The sequence below is a fragment of the Balaenoptera physalus genome (assembly GCF_965194825.1).
Source record: "Balaenoptera physalus genome assembly, chromosome: 18".
Taxonomy (NCBI): domain Eukaryota; kingdom Metazoa; phylum Chordata; class Mammalia; order Artiodactyla; family Balaenopteridae; genus Balaenoptera; species Balaenoptera physalus.
In genome coordinates this window covers 10886954-10902147 of record NC_138899.1, presented here as the reverse complement: position 1 = coordinate 10902147, position 15194 = coordinate 10886954, and the positions used below count along the sequence as shown (strand labels likewise).

General features: G+C 44.4%; 1 protein-coding gene across 5 annotated transcripts in view; it reads left to right on the top strand.

The window, feature by feature from the left end:
* The window catches only part of CLYBL (citramalyl-CoA lyase), a 256049-nt gene extending 241130 nt beyond the window's left edge, over nt 1-14919 (top strand). Inside the window, exons 9-11 of one of the 5 annotated variants that reach the window (XR_014255988.1) lie at nt 2183-5564; nt 5940-5985; nt 9637-14919. The gene's annotated coding sequence lies outside the window, so the exon portion shown is untranslated. Of the gene's footprint in view, nt 1-2182 lie in introns of all 5 variants that reach the window. The other 4 variants (XR_014255987.1, XR_014255989.1, XR_014255990.1 and 1 more) reach the window with 4 other exon arrangements.
* Nucleotides 14920-15194: the final 275 nt, after the last annotated feature.

The following is a 15194-nucleotide window of genomic DNA, read 5'->3' as shown; positions in this document are numbered from 1 at the left end:
AAAGATTTCTCGGAACTTTTTAGAGAGAATCACTTCATGCATTCGTTTATTCATTCAACAAACATCTGTTGAGCCCGACTGGATGCCAGACAGCTAGTCGGAAAGCGGTAGGACTGGTTCCGGATGCACTTTTCTTTTAAAATTAAAATGCCCTTGTGTGAAGTGAAAGGAGGAGCAAAGGCGTAAAATAATGTCAAATGTCAAAACAAAAAGAAGTGCCACTGGCTACTATAGCGACAGTAACAGGAGAGGAGCGAATTAAGAATTTAAAGCGTTTGAAAAACTCGCCATATGCTTTGAAAACCAGCCACTTTTTTCAACTATTTCATCTCCTCCCCAATTCTTTTGGTCCCTGTGAGTTCCTTCAGGCTGCAGTCCTGAAACTAGAGTCCTGCCTGAGGTCTGAGGAACGAAGTCAGCCCTTCTGTATGTTTGTAAACAGCCTGTCAGATTTGCTAAAGGATCAAACACACTGGGTCCTGGCCCCATTCTGCCCTCGGCCAGACACAGGGAATTGGAAAGCTGTGCTCAGTCTTAGGGCAGATTTTGGCCAACTCGAGGTGGTTTTCTCCAATGTGAGCTCTCATTCAGGAATCAGGATGGGCATTCCGGAAGGGCAGAGGGACCACACTTCTTGGTGGAATATAACTGCCAAACCTGAGTCAAAGACAAAGCTTCGTGTCACCAGGAAGAATAGAAAACAACCCACTCTCAAATCACCTGTGCCTACCTATTGACCGAGGGGGAATCCTGCAACAATGTCAGACTTCTCAGTCAGTCAAAATCAGTTTCTCTCTCACACTGTGTGCAGCATGTAGACGTATAGAAAACTGGACATGGTCCCAGGGATTAGTCTAAGCCCTGGAAGGAACGTTCCAGATTCCCTTCATTACATAAATAAGAGAGTTGATATACTGAAAACCCCATCTTATGAAAACAAAAGAGACCAAACAGTGACTATATCGTGATGTTAAAATACCTAGCTAAAGGGGAGAAATTCAGGGAAAAGAAACTGTTTTGCTGCGGGGGTGGGGGGAATGTTTGTTTGTTGTCTACATCATGCCACATAGCTGGTTTGGCTGGGTTTTGTTTTTTTAAACAATGAATCAAATTGCCTTAGTTATTCAGACACAGTAAAGGAATCAAGAGAAAATGAGCATTCCATTTCAGATAGCTTTGTGGTGGAGAGTTCCTTCAGAAGGCTATCCACTCTAGGCATCTGGCTTAGTTTTGTTGTTGTTTTTTTTTAATGGGCTCTTGAGTTCCATGGAAGGAAGAACATAAAACCAACATGAACTTCTGGCTTAGAATCTCTGGGAAAACTGTGTTAATAACCCAAACTCCCAGATGAGGAGAGGAGCACATCTGTTTCCTCCGTGGGATTTCCAGGGACTGGGATTCATGCAACAGCTTCCAGGGGAGCTCTGTGATGCTTTTCCCAGTGTGCTGTGAGGGAGCTCCGGCCACCAGGAGCCTCGCTGGCATTTCCACACCAGCCCAGCGACACATCGCCTCCCCCAGGGGCCCTGGCCACGGGGCAGGTGGACTGTGCCCGGCTGCAGGGCCTGACACTCCTGTGCAAAGGCTCTACACAAGCTGTAATCCCTCCCTCTCCATCATACCCAGCAAACTCCTAACCATTTTCCAAGACACAACTTGAAGACCACTTCTGTGAAGTCTTCCCAACTACCCAGAGACAGCTTGCTGGCCCTCTCCCAGTCCTTCCATTGCATTGGATCAGATTTCTATTGTAGTACTTTGTGTGTGGTGTGTCCCACAGCAGTGTGGAGGCCCTGAACGGTGGACATTGCCATGTACCCCAGATCCCTCTCCTGCTCACCTCTCACTCCCCACCCCCATCCCACCCCCAACCGCCACCCCCCCGCAAGAACTCGCTAAAGGTGTGTTCATTACAATTAGGCCCTGAGACGTCTGTTCCTCCATCAGACATCTTGCCTCCCGGATTTGTGCAAATATTGGCCCTTTTAGTGCACTTGCTCAAGGTCACACAGCTGGCAAAACCAAGACTTCAACTAAAGTCTGGAAATGAAACCACTAAACCACACAGTTGCACACCCGAGAACTCCCCAGATTATAGCTTCACATTAAGTTCCCGACGAAGGAAGCTCTAGATGAGTTTTTTGAAGCAACAGGAAAATAGCTGAAGCCTCTTTTTCAACAGCTGCCTGCCTCAGAGACAGTGCCTGACCCTGGCCAGGGCACGTGAACTCATCACAATTCAAACAGCCGGTCATCCAGTGCAGCCAGGGAGCTGGGCAACCAGGCAAGTTCAACCTCGAGGTAGGCCTTCATGCCCCCCCTCTCTGCCCCTCAGACTAAACAAACAGTCCCTCGCACATTTTGCAGGATGGCGCACTGGGGGGGAATGGCCTAGTGGCCATGGAGAGTGTCGTAGGTGGCATGAGGAAAGGCGTTCCAGTGGAGGGATGAAGGAGCAGGACGCAGACTCAAGGACAGAGCCGGGTTCACTCCCCACGCCTCCTCTTGTACCCTCCCCACTCCTGCGGCCCTACCCTCATGGCCCCCATCATTCTCTGCATCACTTCTCATTCCATATAGTCCCTCCTCCGGCTACTGTCCTGCTTCCATTTCCCGTTTCCTTTTTCTTATAATTTTACCTTCCTTCCTCTCCTCGCAATTCCCAAACCAAAAAAAAAAAATTAACAAATGTAGGAAAGAAAACAAAAGTGGGTAAAAATGTACATTTCTAATGTTTTTTCTGTGTTTTGGAAGTAAATCTAGTGTCTTAAGCTGTGAGCTGCTTGCAGGACGCTGCGTAGTCCTTCATTTACTGTGAACTTGGCACAGGAAGTTTACTGGCCCATTTTACTGCAGAGCGCCTGAGTGCAGAGGACAGCTAATGCTGCACTTTGGGAATCAACGGAGAAATGTCAGTGAGGCTGCTAATTATTCAGTAAATTAAATATTGCTGCCACAGCTGCTATTTCTAATGTCCTACATTTGATCATGCTGTCTTAATGCAGAGCCAACATTCAGATTCTATTTAAGCGATAAAGAAGATGAGGACCTGGCAAACTGGTTATTGGTTCTTTATGTTTTAGAAGTCATTTGAGTGTGCGGCCTGAAACTCACATAGGAACCCAGAATGATGCTTACACATAACAAAGTTTAAGGATATAAAATTTCATTTCTATCCTTTTCTTAACTTTATTTCGGGGGAGGACGTTACCAGAAAGGTAACAATAAATGATTATTTATAAAAACAGGTATTTTCAAATTATGATAAACGTTCCATTTAAGATTACTGAGGATGTGACCCCACCCCAAAATCATTTTTTTCAACTTTGCTTCATAAAGACCTTTTTAAAAAACAATCAGTCTTTGTATCACCTAAGGAATTTTAAACTGTGACATATATTTGTGAGAATATTTAAGGTGAATATTTTCAAAATAAGTAGCAAATGAATGGGTCGTGGATTTGCATGCACTGCCTCTGGAAATGAGCACATTTGAAAACAGTTTGTTCAAAAGGCGCCATTGGCCTTTTCCCTTCCTTCTCAAAGAGCATATGTGTTGCATTAGTTCTCAGAAAAGAGCGTGTTTTCATAGCCTCTAGTGCTGCGTTTATAAAAATCATGATGATTTTAGGACTGCACCTTCATTTTTTGAATTTTCAAAACTTGTCTCTTTTTGCTCTTTTATTTTCTTTCAACAAAACAAAGACCGGAGAACCCCTTTAAGAAATTTTATACATTCCCACAGAGTCCCAGTTTGTTGACCTTCAGGCCACAGAGTAAAACCTTTCTTTTAAGTCAAGCATTCCCCATTGGGAAGCACTCCAGCTTTTTCTTTTTATGAGGAATTTTAACTGCTGGACTTAATTTAATTATTGTATTTTGTACATACTCCCAGGAGCCCCAGGGCATGAGCTTTACTTTTTTCAAAACTTTCAAATGAATATCTTTAGAAATGCACATTTCTGATGGTAACCTTACTTCTTCCACTTGTATTTCTAATCTAAATACCAAACTTGGATCATTCTGTTTCCTGACTTATTCCTGGAGAGGCTTCAACCTCACATCTCTTTGCCACAGATACTGTTCTTGAGTAGACATGGAATATAGTCATTTGAGTCCAGAATGTGGGAGCCCGGGTTTCATAACAAGAAAATAAAAACCATCTCCAGTTCAACTACATTTTAAAACTTGATGGTTCTGGGGACATAGTCTTCAATAAGAAGGGTTCCTAGGTTGAAATCAGTAGCATGCTGGTCCCATGGCTGCAGTCTGCCACCATCTGTCCCTATAGTTTCTATGAGATATTCCCACAACATCAGCTGTTCCTCCCAGATCCCAGCAGAGGCTCATGTGCGAACACACACACACACACACACACACACACACACACACAGGGAGTTGTCATCCCAAGCTAATGGCAAAGATTCAATATCTTCATTTCTCACCTCTCTTTATCCATAAACATTTTCATTCAAGCCTTCTGATTTCCACCTGGAAATCAAAAACTTCGACCACATCTTGACTCTCAAAGGTGAAAAATAATTTTTTTGGTATTGACTTAAAACTCATATAGGAATATTGGAATGTGGAACGAACATAAACTTTCCAAATTCATAAGCTCTGTCCAAAATATTTCATGAGGGTTGGGCCACTTATGAAGTAAGTTTCATTGTAGGACTTCTGAGACCTCTGAATTTAGGAAGATGTTTTTAAGCAGAATTATCTGCTAGGTGAATCTGATTTTCTTATTTATTTTGATTTAAAATTTAAAATTATAGATACCACAGCATTTTGGTGCCAGAGAAGGACTTTTGAGATCGTCTAGGCCAACGATCTGGACCCTGGCTGCAAATTAGAAGTACCTGGCGAACATTTAGTAAATACTTTAGTCTAACCCATCATTTTGCAGATTAAAAAGAGAAACAACCAAACAAAACTCTGAAAGATGCAGGATGGCTTTTACATTAGAACTGTCTAAAGTACGATACTGTAACATCATTTGGGAACTCCTGGCCATGCTAAACTTTACAAAGCAAACTTAATTAAGTTTCCATAATTATGTTTTGGGCCACATGAATTGTAAAATAGTTGACTGATTCTTCCCACATGATACACTTTCTACTTTTATACACATTCACATCCCTCACTGATCACAGAATAGGTTGGAATAATCACAGCCTTGAAATGTCTCACATTTAATTTTTAAAATAAGGTATACTTGTGTAGATGGCTGCCCTTCCTGAAAATTCATTTAAGTTTGCCCTTTGCAGTGGCAGTGTCATGCTTCTTGACTAATATTCTGCAAATTTATTTTTCTTACATATATTTAAAATATATAGGCAAAAAGCAGTATTTCTCCTAGTGTCATCTGACGATCACAAAACAGATGAACCTTAGAGCTTTACATTGTACCATTTTTATAAAAACAGAAGCAAAGAGACATCAAATAACAACTCATCCGAGTGAGAACGACAGCCCCACGAAGGCAGAATTGAGCTTAGCTATCACTTCTGACGGCCTCAGGAGAGCAAAGGGGGGCCACGCTGAGAGCAAGGGCTCCTTCTGGTAAGAAGCCTCAGCTGGGGGCTCCGCGGGCCTTTGAGCCAGCTTGGTAAACGCTTGCCCTCACCCCCCTCCCTCAAGAACAGCACCTCCCTCACCTTTCCCACTCCTCCTCAGCTGCCTCCTTCTCCCCCTTCCCCATCGGGGATGGCGGATGGCGGGATGGCGTGCTTGCAGATCACGAAGGGAAAAGGAGAGCTCCAGTCACTTTGACTGGAGGGCCAAGGACCTCCCGGGAGAGATCCAGGAAGCTTTGATCTCAATTATTTGCCTTGGGCTGAAAGACCTCTGTTTGGCCGATCCTCTAGGATCCTAATAAGGCCAGGACCTGGGATCACAGATGCAAACCTTTTTTCTTTTTCTTTTTTTTAACAAAAGGAATGCTGAGATGCAATGTTTAAAGCTGTAGAGTTACTAGGAGACGGTAAGTTAATATAGGTCATACCTACATAAGAATACGTTCATTAATTCACTCCTCCAGCAGATACTAATTGAGCTTCTGTTGTGTGCCTGCGGTGAGTGACGTCACTGTGGTAGTCATGGGCTATGAGGGTAACCCTGGGGTGGCCCTAAGGCCCCTGTGTCCAGTAGCTCCATCAGAAGGGAAAGCAGGTGGGTGGCTAAAGCCTTTCTTATTCTGGTTCTCCCGCCCCACCCCCGCCCTGCATCCTGTTCTAATTACTCTTCCTTATCCTTTACAACAAACATGAAAATTAACCAACATCATAGCTCCAGGCCTGAGACCAAAAAAAAAACGAATAAAGTATCTTAGAGGTAGATTCCCATTAAAAAAAAAAGTTTATAAAAATTTTAATGGCAAGAACTGCTGAAAAGTTTGCCCCTGCTTAGTTATTTCACTTTCTGCTCCTTTACTCTTTTCTGTACATTCCAAATTGGCTACAGTGAACCCACATCGCTGTGATAGCCAAGAAATAAGATGAACGATAAAATAAGTAAATGTAACTAGATGGGATTTTGGATTATCCGTATTTTCTAAAATGGACATTTATAAGTTTTGTAATCAGAAAAATGTGTGTTACCATTTAATTTTATTGTTGTTTTAAGTAAGGATGACTAGAAGTGAGGAAAATAAGTCTAGGCAAAAATTAGAATTTGGATGAGAGCGGAAGTTCATTATTACAAGAGTAGTCAGAAATTGGACCAGAGAAAATTTAAAGCAATAAGCTTTTTGACTGTCAAACTAAATCATTTTTTGAGTGATAACCTCCAAGGCCCAGCACTCACAAGGCTGATGGCAGTGAGGCTAGGTAGTCCTCCTGGAAAATATTTGGCAATGAGTGTCCACAGACTTATTGTCATTTACCTGTGCCTTTTACGTCTGGATCTGGGAAATTCTGTGATCCCAAATACAGCAAAAGCCTCATTCACAAACACAACTCACAGTTGCGTCATTTAAATTAGAGAGGCATGAAAACCATGGAAACCATGATGGAATATTAGGCAGCCGCTTAAAGCTTGTGTTTCTGAAGAAAATAAGAAAAAGGTTTGTTCAAAAACAGATACTGGACTTCCCTGGTGGCGCAGTGGTTAAGGATCCGCCTGCCAATGCAGGGGACACGGGTTCAATCCCTGGTCCGGGAAGAACCCACATGCCACGGAGCAACTAAGCCTGTATGCCACAACTACTGAGCCTGCACTCTAGAGCCCTCAAGCCACAACTGCTGAGCCCGTATGCCACAACTACTGAAGCCCACGCACCTAGAGCCCTTGCTCTGCAGCAAGAGAAGCCACCACAGTGAGAAGCCTGTGCACCCCAACAAAGAGTAGCCCCCGCTCGCCACAACTAGAGAAAGCCCGCGTGCAGCAACAAAGACCCAATGTGGTCAAACAAGAAATAAGTAAAAAAATAAAATAAATTAATTTTTAAAAAATCAAAGAGAAAAAAAATTCCAAAAAAATCCTCCAGATACCAAGCTGTATATGTAGAGTCTGGAGCTGGACTGTCTGGCCTCTACTGCTTACTTTTGAGTAATCTTGGGCAAGGAACTAGCCTCTCTGTGCCTCAGTTTTATTATCTGTGAAATGGGGGTAATAGTGGCACCTATCTCATAGAATTGTTACGAGACTTAATTGAGTTAACACATATAAAGATGAGTACCTGACACATCAGGGCCCTCAACAAATGTTAGCTTCTATTACTATTATAATGTGATTACAACCATGTTAAAAAGAAATCACAACAGAAGAAAATACACCAAAATGTTAGCAATTACTGTGTTTGGATGTCGAGACTACTGGTGATTTTCATTTTGTCTTCTTTGTACAATTTTGTGTTTCCAAATTTTTCATTAAATATATATCAAAATTTTAAAAACTAATTTAGAGCTAATTATAAACAAAATCTATGTTTGAAACACTGCTTTTGATCGTTCTACAGTTAAACCTAGTAGGCCCTGAGTAGAGAGGCCCCGGCAGGAAGTTTTCATATGATCTGAAACCTCCTGCTGCCAGGACTCAGGCACCGGCTTCCAAGGACTCCTTCTGCCTTGGGCACCACGGTCACTTCTTATCACAGGAAGGACAAGCTTGGCTGTGTCGGGTCGTGGGCTGCGCCCAGCATTGGCATGAAAGTAACCTGATTTCCAGTGCCCCCTCTGCCACTTATTCCCTGTGTGTTCTGGGGAAAAGCCTGCTCCTTCTCCATAAGGAGAGATCTTGATGCGGTTAGCAGCCTCAGAGAATTAGAAAAGTGGTTGAGGGAATTTTTGAGATACTGCCTCGGTTGGAGGGAAAAGAGATCCTGAACTCTGTGATTCTCCACTCCAGCTGTCCAGCCTCGGAATTCCCTCTCCCAGGGTGGAGGGCCCATCTGCTCTGTTTACACACCTGGACCTGGTGCGAAGGGCGGTTTTCAGGGTGGCTCCCTGACCATTTGTGGAATCATTCCTGCTTCCAAGCAGCATGCTACAGGCAAGCCTTCAAAGAAATACCAGAAGCCAAGTGCACTCTCTGTCATCACTTAATAATGCTTGAAGCTTTTCATATAACAAAAGGGGATGAAACAGCCCTACCTCACATTGTGGGAACCCAATAATTCTTCCATTGGCTCTACACCAAAAGGGTTTTCTCTTACCTTTAAATATTAGATCTGACTAATGTGGGCCACCAATGCTCCTGGTAAATAAAATAGGAATAAAATAATTGTTTGCAACTTGACTTCATCACACACTATGGAAAGGAGGGAATTGATAAGTTGCAATGACAAATAATCTAGTATTATTTTTGGCAAAAATAGACAAATGTGTCAAATTTAAAGAATGTCAGCATCATTTTTCTCTATCTATTCTTGTGAGGTTGGAATCAAACCACAGAGACAGAAATTTTATCTACTTTCTTCATCCCTAGCACTGAGCATGGTACTTGTTCTTAATAAATTGTTGTTGCATGAATTAGTTAATGAATTGGTGAACCAATGAGACAGGGTTTCTTCTATATTGTGTTAGATAGTGGGGCTATAGAAACAAATACCTCAGAGTCCCACTCCTAGAAGCTCACTCTAGTAGTGGAGCCAGACACACAAATAGAAAACGACTCAAATACAATGTGATTGATTCCTAAAATCATACCACTAATGTTTCATGTAGTCATGTTTCAGCTCCTCCTATGTGTCAGGTACTTATACACAGTAAAATGTAATCCCTTCCTTCAGAGTTCACAGTCTAATCTGGAAAACAAACACGAAGAACAAGGCACAATACCACCAGGAAAGCAAACCAGAAATATGGACTTGATAGAGAGGCAGCACGGTATAATTTAATTATGTAGACTCTGGCATCAGACTGCTTGAGTTCACAAAGCTGTGTGACTTTGGACAAGTTGCTTAGCCTCTCTGGCCTTTAACTGTCCCATTTGTAAAATGCGGTTAATACTGGGACCTATCGTATAGGGTTGTTATGAGGAGTAAATGAGTTAATATCTGTAAAACTCAGGATAGTGCCAAGCTTGTACTAAATACCAAATACAAATAAATCTTTCCTGTGTTCTCTGAATTTTAAACTCTCATTAAGAACTCTGTTTGGCTTTCTCTTTGTGCATGCCTGATGATTCTCCCCAGATAGGACTTGTGACCAAACATAACTCTAAAACTGGGGACTCGGGTTAATCAGGGAAGGAAAGGTAAGATTCCTGTCTGTTTGTGGAAAATAATGAGCATTTAGCCAAAAGAAAAAAATTCTCAAAGCCAAGAGACACCTAGATGAGGATTGCACATTCATCCTAAATAACCACTACTCCCTTCTCCCTGGTCCAGGGCAGACATGGCTAATCAACCTCAGAATCCTTTCCAACTGAGTCTAGAATCAGGCTCAGAATTGTTTCCAAACAGGGCCCCAGGCAGTGACTGTAAACCAGTGCCAGTCTCTGTGTCTCCATGTCTCTGGCCTAAACCTTACCTTAGGGTCAGCCTCAGGGTCATTTTTCTCACTGGACACACGGGGCGGCCTTCCTGTCGCCCTGCTGCCAGAGGCACAGTGTGACAGCCCTTCTCCCAGGACTGAAGCCCAGCTCCCACAGTGGCCTGCCAGCCCTCACTCCTGAGAGATCACCAGTCGAGCCGGTTCTTCTCTGCCCTCCCTTGTGGGTCCATGGCCACTGGCTAACTCTGTAACCTCAGCTAAGCAAGTAACTTAACCCCTCTCTGAGCCACCGATTCCTTCTTGGTAAATAGAACCTCCCTCAAGATTCTCGTGAGGATTGAATGTGATCATGCATGTGAGTGGCCCCAGCTGGAGTGGGCTCTCGGTGAAAGGTAGGTGCCGTCTTCCCGCCAGCCAGGCACAGCACCTTCATGACTTCACCCCCAGGGTCCTGCATAACATAGAACAGGGCTGCGGTGCTCCTGTCTAAGGCACCAGGGCCCCCACTCAACTGTCAATGAACTCAAGGTCACATGGGCTCCGACAGCTGGGAATAGGTGAAGGCCAGCGGGGTAGGAGGGGTGAGGAATGGGGAGTGAGGGACGCCTGAGGTGTGCACAGGGACCCCGTCTCAGACCCTCTTAGGAAACGATGGGAGGGGGCACTGGGGGGTTTACATTACTCCCATAAGCAGAGAGGGGGCCCTTGCACACGGCCCAGGGTGAGACCACAGGGACAGTCCCTCCTGTCTGCCTTCTCCACCTCCTCACTCAGGGCTAAGACCCCCTGTTTCTGGAGCCGCTCTCATTACCTCCTCCCAGCTGGACCTCGGTATGGACGACTCAGTTATGAGCTCCTGTCTCCTCTTCAACTGAGAGGGTTGTTCCCTGAGAAGCCTTGGCTGTCTCCCTCTGCCTTGTCTTACCAAGTATGTGTGTGATATCCCTCGCCATCACCCAGAGGAACAGGTCCTGCTCCCATCCCACCCCCGACCCCGAAAAAGCGGCCTTGCACCTTTTGGACCCAACCCATGTTCAAGTCCAGCAAGTGAGTCAAGGGCTGGCGTCTCTTGGTCATTCACGGGACAGCCTGTGACCCTCCTCTCCTCCCTGTACCCACCACTCTTCCTGGGCCCAGCCTGAGAGGCAACTCCTCCAGGGCCCTTCTCTTAAAGGCTCTGTCAAGATTTTCAATTCAGGCTTCTCTTTCGAGAGTTTACAAGTCAACTGGCAAACAGAGTGAGCCCAGGTGGAAAGGTGCCTTACAAGGGAGCACGTCAAGGCAGAGAGCCCAATGCAGCCACTCGGCACTGAAATCTTGGCTAATTTAATATCTACAGTAAACATGGATTTGTGGGGAATGCAGCCGCTTCTTTTAATTGCTCCAAATAAATATCCCGGGTAATTTTAAGAGAGACGTCTGCAGCAGCAGTGCGAGCCTTATATTACCAGGAAGTGCTTCGGGGTATTGTGTGCTGAGAAAGGCGTTACATAAATTGAAACTCCTTTTGCTCAGAGCCGAGTCCTGAAAGTTCATGCCGTGAGAAACATTTCTCACCGTGCACAAACTGAATTGTATATAAAATTAAATTTTCTGATTAAAATCTGCATTGTTGGACCGCCTGCTGGCTGCCACCATTTTGCCGAAATAAGATACTATTTGCGGTAATGGCAACGAGGGAAACCTGTTGGTTGTAAACTGGCTTCACTCTTACAGCTTAAAAATCTGGAGAGCTTTATTGTGCAAACATTGCATTTTCCATACAAATGTTACAGAGCCAAGCTTTACTACTGATTCATCAGCCAGGGTGCAAGCAGCTTTTCCGACCCTGACAGCCCTAAATCTCCTGCACGCCCAGCCCAGCCCAGCCCTGGGAGGTGGAAGGTGCCAGCAGGAGGATGAGACGGGCATATATAACTGTCTGCTGTTTTTTAATTTAAAAAATATTTTTCTTCACAAGCGCATTATTATTTGAGTGAGGAAAGAATATAGAGGAAAAGATGGGGCCTAGGAAGAGTTCAAATTTAAAAGACCACCCTCCCCCAACCCCTGGCCCAGGAAACTGACAGGATTATTGCCTTTTAAGGATTTACCCATCCCATCCCCCAGCCCCCAGCCCCCAGCCCCCCTCTCTCCACTGCCACCTCCAAGCCCCAGTTCTGAGAATCAGCCTCATAGAAATCAACTACAACTCTGCACAGCACCACCAACGGAGGCGTCCAGGCTAGTAATTTTGTTTGACAAATGCAGAATCTGGAACCAAGAAATGAAGGTTGTTTTTTCCTAAGAAGGTGTGCGCTCGAAATTAGAACCCCGAGGGCTGATTTTCGTCTTTCGTTTCCCTAGCTTTCAGTTCATAAGTGAACGCTTTCCAGAAGTCCGCATCGGCCAGGCACACATAAATATTTTTTACTGCCTTCCATCCGTTAGAATAGATTGTCCCTCTCTTTCATTTTGTAAATCATTCTGTTGCTTGGGTAATCCAAAACAGCTTTGACTTAAAAAGGAAGAAAGGGTGGGGTGCGGGAGGATTTAGCAAAACGATTGATCCAGTTCGCTGTAGCTCGTATTTTGACAAAACAAAGCCAAAACGAACTGATTTCTTAAGGAACAACCTAGTCTGAATACGATGAGTCTCACCAAATCTTTTTCTAGAAAAGAGCATGCAGGTTACTGGTACAACCAGTGCTAGAGTAGAATAAACTAAGCCACCTTCTCTGAGGGAGCAAATGCAAGGGAAGTGGGTTGAGGTGAATGGGAACTCAAGGAGCCCAAGTTCAAAGGCACAGCCCACCTGGAAGGCACTGAGGTAAAATGGGTGGGATCTCACACACACCCCACGTAGGGCTCAGAGTGTCCTTTTGCAGCTTCTTTGCCCTAAAAGCCAACCCTAGGTATTCATATGCATTCATCTAAGCTGTCCCACCTGTGGGGAACATAGCTGGGGGTAGAAGCAGGAAGTGCCCAGTAGGGTTCCTGACCCAATCCCCTGCCACCACATATTACCTTTCTATAGATAAGAGCTTGGGGAAACTACTATTATTATGCCTACTTCTGTTTCAGTTGCATAATGATTTAATAAATTAAAATAATTTGCAAATCTATGAATTAGCTATTTTTGAAAATTATTCCATTGGCTTTCTTTTTTTCCTCTAAACCTCCCTTGTATTTTCTAGTCTTTCATAGTTTCCGTGACTCTAATTAGCACCAACCTGAATTTCTTACATGGTCATAGAGGGGGAAAAAATTATAATCTGTTTCCCTTCTTCTCGTCTTAACTAACCATCCATATATGCCCTCTATTTGAAAACCAATAATAAAGTGAGTTATAATATTTCATCCACTCACTCAATAATGTCCTGAATTAACTGGGTGCTAAGAGCCAGACTATTATCCCTCTCTCACTCAAGAGTTCTGTCAGCCTGAGGAATACATCAGAAGTCCCAGCTTTACTGTCTTTTAAACCAGGATTTAAAGATCCCAGGAGAGAGACTTCCCTGGCGGTCCAGTGGTTAAGACTTGCGCTTCCACTGCAGCGGGCTTGGATTTGATCCCTGGTCGGGGAACTAAGATCCTGCATGCCGTGCGGTGCAGCCAAGAAATTCTAAAAAATGAAGGAAGGAAGGAGGGAGAGAGGGAGGGAGGAAGGAAGGAAGGAAGGAAGGAAGGAAGGAAAGAAGGAAGGAAGGAAGTCAATATACAAAAAGAACTTACATGTGATGGTGCCCCCTTCTCCCAACTTCACTTCCCTCCTTTGCCTCACTTCCTGCCTCTTTGCAAGTAACCAAGCATCCCTAGTCCTTTCCTTGTTCCCTATAGGGCTCTGCTGCCCAAAGGATCCCTTTCCATGGCTCCATTATCTCCTCTAGTCTTGAGCAAAGATGGAATGCTTGACCTCCCCATACCTCTGCCCAAACTTTGCCCACATTTTTGCTCCAGGCTTCCATTGATTTCTTTGAATAGTCATCAATTGTTTCTATAAGCAAAAGTCATCAACAATATTCCACTGACTTTCCAGTTTGCAGCAAGAAGACATAATACCTGTCCCTGTATAGAGCATCAAAAGTCAAGAACAAGACAGATGCATCCAAAAATGATTCAAGATTTAATAGGCAGAGCGAACCAGACCCTGCTCACGTGCCCTGGCAAGCACAGCCATCGAGTGGGCAAACCCTGACAATGGGGCAAGAGGGAATAGCAGGGGTAAGGAGGAACCCCAAGGACCAGTGGTACTGCCACCATCCCACCACCAAAGCCAAGGCCCTCATGCCCAGGCATATACTGAAGGGCTAGACAGTGAGGCCCTGCCCCCCTTTAGGGGTATTGGTGGAGATTCCTAAAAGGGATGGAAATCTCAGTCTCCATCTCAACAAGAGGTGGGTCCTCAGATAGGCAACCTGCAGTTCTGATGGATAGCCATCACCCAGTTTTCTTCCCCATTGGTTCTCCAAAGAGGAAAGCCAAGCCCCCTCCCTCCATGAACCTGCTCTTCCATCACAGATCAGAAAGGCTCCAGGTTGATCAGGCCGATAGCCCTGGCAATCACTCTCTTCCTCAGCCAGAACGGTGAGTTGAAAACCTGTCATTCACCAGCAAGAAGAAGATTCATGTCAGGCTCATCTCCCTTCTTCTCTCTCCCTCCCCTTCCCTCCCCATCCCTCCATCTTTCTCATGGTATGGTGTGTCTTGTTTCTATCTTACTTCTACTTCTTGTCCCCTTCTTGAGTTCTAGCTCTTTCTTTTGGGTTGGCAGACACCAGAGGGCAACATAATCTCACCTAGTAATCAGTTCTTTCATTTCACCAGTAGAGGGAAGAGTTTGAGAGAACCTACAAGAACTAGGAGGTGTGTGGAAATGATTTTGAAATATGGAATTAGCTAGTGCAATAGAACTGCTCTCTTAAAGGCATCTCGTGCCAAGGCATTCTTTTCCCGTTGGTAAATAATCTGTTATAAAACGGTTGCAATGCATATTAACTCACCAGAGCACGACACTGGCAAAATTTCCCTCCAGCCTATATTTTGCAAAGAGACAACTTTTCACGTGATGTGAGACCTGAGATTAAACTAACAGAAGTCCTACATTATTCAAGGTAAAGCTGACACTCCATCCCTTCCTCACCACTTAGTCTTTTGAGATCTGATTTTTATTTTGTTTCTGAAATAATTGGTAAGGCATTTAGCCCTGAATGGCTTGTTTTGAGTACCTGTCATCATAGGACTCTAGGCGCTTTGAGGGTGCATGGGGCTTAGTTGG